This window comes from Hevea brasiliensis, chromosome 18, assembly GCF_030052815.1.
Source record: "Hevea brasiliensis isolate MT/VB/25A 57/8 chromosome 18, ASM3005281v1, whole genome shotgun sequence".
Lineage (NCBI taxonomy): Eukaryota > Viridiplantae > Streptophyta > Magnoliopsida > Malpighiales > Euphorbiaceae > Hevea > Hevea brasiliensis.
This window is the reverse complement of record NC_079510.1, coordinates 476,826-483,908: the sequence shown is the minus strand read 5'-3', so window position 1 is coordinate 483,908 and position 7,083 is coordinate 476,826.

Below are 7,083 nucleotides of genomic sequence, written 5' to 3'. Positions count from 1 at the left end.
TTTTCCATCAAACTTCATTGAAGATGACGCCATCTGTAAACCCTAAATTTCACGCACAAAGCTCTAATACTAGTTTTTAATAGCAGGCATGCAAATTTAAGACACACACACAAATCATACAATTACACAGTATAGAAAAGAGAAGAAGAATAATACAGGATTTAATGTGATTTAATCGTAAGGTCTACGTTCATGGGTAAGACAAGTGAAAAGTTTCACTATGATGAAAAGAGCACGATACAATCACTCAAAACTCTCAAACCCTAATCCCAGTGTGTTTTCCGAATATCTCACAACTCTACTGCAAAGGGCATATCTCACTTTTTATCTCAATCGGGTTGCAACTCCAAACTTTCGAATTGGGTCACAATTCAAGTCCATGAAGACATATCCAAAATTCAAGCTACATAAAAAATAAAAATTCAGATAATCAAATGCATTGCAATATTTATAATTGATTAATGGCCGAAATAGAGGGAGAATCTAGATAACCATCGGCCTAGTGTATCTCGGATAGGACCACCCCCTCTAGCTTGAGCAGGACAATAATGCACACTATCATGATATCATCAACATCAACTTTAACTCTTTTGTTTGAATTTTTAATTGTGCGAGAAAATGAGGGGAATTTTTTAAAAAAATTAATTTACTTTGTATTATTTGAATAAATTATTAAAATATAAAAAAATATAATTTTTCTTTAAAAAAAGAAAAAAATAATTATTATGTCTTTTTTTTATGTCTATATATATATATATATTAATTAATTAATTAAAACACTTAGATTTGTAACAAATTTAAAAAGTTGTCATGTGTCATAAACTTAATAAATTATGATTTACCATGTGTCATACTTAAACTTCAAAAAATTTTATGTGTAATAACTTAAAAATTATTATTTACTATGTGTCTTATTTTGTTTAGTAATAAATTTAAAAAATTTCCATATGTCATAAACTTAAAAAAAAAAATTATTTGTCATGTATCATATTTTGTAAGCCAATTGATTTAGCATCTCCATCGTAAAATGCCAACACTCCTGAGGATTAACAATGATCAAAGTAACTAACGGTATAAAAACAAATGAATTACAAAATCAATAATAATAATAATAATAATAATAATAATAATAATAATAATAATAATAATAATAATAATAATTATTATTATTATTATTATTATTAATGTAATATTTAAAATTTTATTTTTAAGCATACTTATTATTATATTTATTATCATTAATTTAAAATTTTATCCTTATAGTAAAGTTTTATGGTGTGATTTTGAAATATAAAATATAAAAAAGTAAATATTAAACTGTGTTATTAAAATAAAAAAAATAAATAAGCCGTGCAACATGTAGACAAATCAACTAGTTATATTGTGGAATAATATTTAAGTATTTTAATATAAATAATACTCATTTCTTTCTAATTTTCACTAATTTATAGGAAGGAAATGTTTTGGGTTAATTAGTAATTATAAGGAGTATGGAAATATAATTTTTCTTCCTTTCTATTCTTTATTTGATGTCCAAACAAGTGAATACAGAGAAATTAATTTTTTTTTTCTTTTCACTTCCTTGCATTGCCCTCCTATCTCAACTCACCTATAACCCAATAGTAGGGTAATTATCACACGCAGTTATTCAACTTTATTAGTATTTTTATAGAAGATACTAAATTTTAATGTCTTTCATAAAACTCATTAAACTTCAATTTGATTTTATAAAAGTCACTAGAACTAAAAATTAAAGGTTTCCAAATTAACCGGCTGACATGTCAACTATTTTATAGATAAAATTAACTGACTAGTAATTGCTGGTAGAGAAAAAATGAAAAGTAGAGAAAAAATGGGAAAAAAAGAGGGGTTTGATGGGGAGGGATAACTAAATGCATTGTCACTCAACTTTATAAGTGTTTTCATGAAAATTATTAAATTTTAAATTCAATTTAATTTTATAAAAGTCACTGTGACAAGAAATTAAAGATTTCAAATTAACCTGCTGAACTGTCAATATATATATATATATATATATATATATATATATTAATTATTAGTAAAGAAAAATTGAAAAAAAGAGAGATTTCACGGTAAGGGGCATCTAGCTACCCCATCGGAAGACTTTAATTTTTTTTTTTTTTTCATTCTTTAAAAGTGCTTGACAATTAAGATTATGCTATTGATCATATGTACATAAAATGAATAAATTTATCTCTAGTTAAATACTAAAAAACAATCTCAGTATGTTTAAATCAGCAAAAATCTCAGTATATATATATATATATATATATATATATATATTTAAGAACTAGAAATACCCACATGGGTATATTTTATTGTTTAATAATTTCTCATCCTAAAGAGTTAAATATGTATCTACAAGCGAGGGACATAGTTGTGTTGAATTAGAATATTTTTAGCATCATAACTGTTTGAATGGATTTTTAAAGTCATTTATTGGATTTAACATTAATACTCTAGATGCATTAAAATAGAGCACCTCATATTCACAAATATATATATATATATATATATATATATTTAATCTTAAAATTTTAATGAATCTAATTTAAATAAGAATTTTCTGCCATTAAATATATACCTACTAAGATTATGTGGTTCTGATTCTAGTTCAAGGTTTGTCTAGAAATCAGAACCAACACAAACTTTAATTTAGTGTTGTTTCGGTTCAATTCTTCGATATTTAAGTTTCAATTCCAATTATTGAAACAATTTTATACAAATATTGCCATGGAAAGTCATACCTAGATTTTCATTTAAGTTTTAATATATATATATATATATATATATATATATATATATATATATATATATATCCGATGAAAAGTCAGTTCCTTTTCTTATCTTTTTTCCCTTACTATGTTTGTGTAATACTTAATTATCAACCCCTAGGCCAAATACACCTAATTCCTAAGCATGATTCGGACAGTTCCTATCTCATGTGATGAACTGCCAATATCAGCGTACCCACAGCAGCACGATCCAAAGTTTATGCGATCGGTATTGCATCTCAAAATGTTCATCTTTTGCACTTACATACTTGCTTTTGGCAAAGCAAGCTTGAAGAATAGTCTCTGATCCGAATGCTCTTTGGGTTAAAGTTTTGAAAGGAAGTTATTTTCCTCACTCTGATTTCATGGAAGCTTCACTGAGGAGGGGGGCATCTTGGGGATGGGGAAGTCTGTTGGAGGGGAAAAATGCTTTAAAGATGGGTCTTAGATGGAATATTACGGGTCCTTCTTTCCTAAATGTGTGGGAAGACCCCTGGATCCCTTCTTTGCCGGGATTTAGAATTACAAGTGCAAGACCTCCAGATAGTCCTATAATTTATAGTTCTGATCTGGTTGATCCATCTACGAAGAAGTGGGATGCAAATTGGTTGCATGCAAACTTCTCTCCGCTTGAATGTAAAGAGATTTTGAAGATACATCTGGGGGCTAACGGTAGGGGAAAAAAACGAGTTTGGCATTTCATAAAACATGGTTGCCTCACTGTCAAGTCTGTCTATTATTTATTAAAGAAAAGCCTATCTGTGAGTCAGGATGCAGGAAGGCCATCTCAGTCTTATTGGACTAGTATCTGGTCTCTTGATGTGCCCCCATAGTTTCGTAATTTTATTTGGAGGGCATCTTGTAATTCTATTGCTACGAAGGCAAACCTGTGCAGAAGGAATTGCTCTAGTTCTCCTATGTGCCCCATCTGTCATATGCTGGAAGAATCAGTTGAACATCTTTTATTTCTTTGCCAGCATGCCAAAGCTACTTCGTTTGCTTCCTCATTGGGGTTCAGACCTAGATCAACAGCTTTTGGCGATTTTGCATCTTGGTGGAGCTCTATTCAGCTTTTGAATAATCCAAGTGATAATCATCTGTTAAGGTTTGCAGCTATAGTCTGCTGGCATATTTGGAAAGCCCGTAGTAGAGCTGTTTTTGATCAAATCTTGCCTGATCCTCTCTTATCTAGCAGGAAGGCTCAGAATGATTTTGAGGAGGTTCGGAATCTAGTTCTTCCACAACAACATTCTCTGCCTCATCCTTGTGTTTCTCCTAATCAGGTTTCAGCTCTTCGGGTTCCTCTTCCACCATGTTTTTTTTTAAATGAATGTTGATGCTTCGTTTGATGTTTCATCTGGCAAAACTGGTATTGGTGTTATAGTTAGAATTTGCAATGGTTTGTTTACTGATGGTATCTCTTCCTTTTGCTTCTTGTCGTCTCCGCTGGCAGCTGAGGGCAAAGCTCTTCACCTAGCAACTCAATTTGCAAAATGCAGAAGGTGGTCAAATATTATTGTTGAACCTGATTCATATCAGTTAGCTCAGCTGTTTAATCATCCTCCTGCAGGTTGTCCTTGGGAGCTTGAGGCCGTTAGTCAGGACGTTCGGAATTGGCTTTTAAATCATCCTTCTTGTTCTGTTGTTTTTGCCCCCATATCAGCTAATGTTTGTGAAGAATGGGTGGCGAAACAAGCTAAGTTAAATTTGTTGTATCAGGGCAGGTTGTCTAACCCCCCACTACAATTTCAAATTCTGCTGTATAAGGGTGGTGTTTACTATTGACAAATGAAAATCTTTTGTTCTGATAAAAGAAAAAAGTATCTATTTACTTAATTGAAAGGTCACACTCAATTTTTAGTTTTTGAATTCAAAATAGAATAATTTTAATATTATTAAATTAAATTTTATTAACTTAGACTTTTTAATTTTTTTTAAATTTTGAGCATCTCATAAATATGATATCTAAAATAATTTTTAATTAATAATTTAAAATTACTATAATAATATATTAAAATTTGAAAATTTTTATATTATTTTTAATAACAATCATTAACATTTTGTTGGATTTTTGATTTAAAATTTAAAATATACTTCAAAAAAAAATTCTTTTTGACCCAGTAAAGTTTGTTTCCTATTTTTTGGGAGCTAATTTTATTTTTATTTTTTAACGTTACTTGCTTGCTACTTTTAAGGATTAGTGGCCTAATGTCTCCAATTATTGGATTAAACTAGGGATTGTTTAGTCATTGAAAACGCATATTTTTTTATAGTTCATAAACCAGCCATTATCATCAGCAATTTTTTTACTCTACCAAAGGAAGCAATTTTTTTGTTTGATGTTTTTGGGTATATCGACTAATAAATTCTGAGCATTGAGAATAATCGGTTCGGGGAACTCTTAGCTGCACACAAGAGCTCCAACAGATTGAAGTATCTTACGAGAAGGACGTGGTTGATTGATTACTCGGTGCAGATAGACCGTTTCCTCTCAAAGGGTAGCGCCAAAATTCAGCGTGCTTCAATCCAAAAATTCACAAGCTACTCTAATTCTTTTTCTCTTGATTTTATATTATTATCAATTGAATTTTATTATTTGTTTGTGGTCCATATTTACTGTTTTTTATTTAATCTGATTGTTGATTTGGTATTAAGTTTTCTTTCAATCTTTGAGAGGAAATCGTTCGTGCTTGATTGTTGAAATGGATGTGTTGAAATCTTTGTCTAGCAAACCAGAAAAATTTACTGGACAAAATTTCCTTTGTTGGCAACAACAAATGAAATTTTGGGTTACTGAATTATGAATGTTTTCTGTTATTTTGACTGGATTTAAGGATAGAGAGTCTTCCTTTCCCACTAAAAAAACTGTTGCCGTTGTTTCATCCACTAGTCAGTCTACTACTGCTAAGGATGATTTAACTGATAAAGATATTTTATGTCATGGAAAAATCTTAAGTGCCTTGTTTGATAATATTTATAGTATTTTCTGTCATACCAAAACTGCTCTTGAATTGTGGGAAGTTTTAGATTATAAATATGGCACTAAAGAAAAGGGTTTGAAAATATGTTCAATTGAAAAATGGTTTGATTTTCAAATGGTTTGATTTTCAAATGGTTGATGGAAAAAGTGTTTATGACCAAATTCATGATTTTGAAAACATTATTTTTGACATGAAAAATAAAAGATATTTCAATTGATGATTCTATTTTGGTTACATCTCTTATTAAAAAATTACCACCTTCATGGTCCGATTTTGCTACAAGTTTGAAACAGAAACCTGAAAATTTTTCTTTTGATGAATTGCTTGTCTCCTTGAGAATTGAAGATAGGCATCGTCTTACACAGCCCCAAAACCAAAAAATTGAATTTCAAGCCAAGGCACATGTTGTTGAAAATTTTAACAAACCAAAATCTAAGAATTTCAAGAAGGTTGCATCCAAAAAGAATTTTAATGGGAACAACAACAATATAATGAAAGGTAACAATTTTAATTAGAAAATGGGTGTAGAATGTTGGGTTTGTGGAAAGACCAATCATGTTGCCAAAATTTGCTTCAAGCGTCATGGTCAAAACAATAAGGCACCTTCTAGTAAAAAACCACAAGCTAATGTAGTGACCATTGGAGATAGCTCCCAATCCCCATCTCACAGGTATTAGGCACAAGATCTATGAGAATGGGGAATGGGAGTGAGGCTCAAGTCTTAGGAGAAGGCCAAATAAAATTGGAATTGACTTTTTGGAAACTTTCTTGTATTAGATGGAGTCTTTCATGTTCCTTATATTAGGAAAAGTTTAATTAATACATCTTTGTTAGATCAGCATGGTTTTAAACTTGTTCTTGGTTCCAATAAAGTTGTTATTAGTAAACAAGGGAATTTTATTGGTAAAGGTTATTTGGTTGATAGACTTTATAAGTTGAATGTAATGCCTTCTTCTATTAATGCATTTTCTTTTACTTCTGTTACTAATGTTGAATGTGATACTTTTTGGCATGGTAGACTTGGACATGTAAATTTTGATACTATGAAAAGAATGATGAGTTTGGATTTAATTCCAAAACATGAAATTAATAAAAAGAATAAATGTCAAATTTGTGTTCAAGTAAAACAACTTAGGAAACCTTTTAAATCTATGGAAAGGGAAACATGCTTGTTCGAATTGATTCATAGTAATATTTGTGATAGTAATAATGTTTTGACCTATGGTGTTAAGAGATATTTTATTACATTTATTGATGATTTTTCCAAATTTTGCTATGTGTATTTAATTAATTCTAAAAGTGAATTA